This window comes from Nestor notabilis, unplaced genomic scaffold, assembly GCF_000696875.1.
Source record: "Nestor notabilis isolate BGI_N333 unplaced genomic scaffold, ASM69687v1 scaffold28304, whole genome shotgun sequence".
NCBI lineage: Eukaryota > Metazoa > Chordata > Aves > Psittaciformes > Psittacidae > Nestor > Nestor notabilis.
Genome location: NW_009926492.1, coordinates 1 through 239, shown reverse-complemented (window position 1 = coordinate 239; position 239 = coordinate 1).

Sequence of the window (239 nt, the reverse complement as noted above, 5' to 3'; positions counted from 1 at the left end):
AGAGCGCGTCAGAGATGTAAATGTAAAGCAGAGATCAGATTGGACAGGGAGAAGCCGAAAGCTGAAGCTGTCGCTAACCCGAGTCCGGCTCGGTTGATCCGGACGCCGCAGCAGCAGTGGCTGAGGAGCGCTGTCAGCACACACACGGTGGCAAAGCTGCGGCGCGGGACGTGACCAGCAGGGAGGAACCACCAGAACATGAAGGAAACCCTTCGGCTGTGAGGAGCACACCCCCGCAC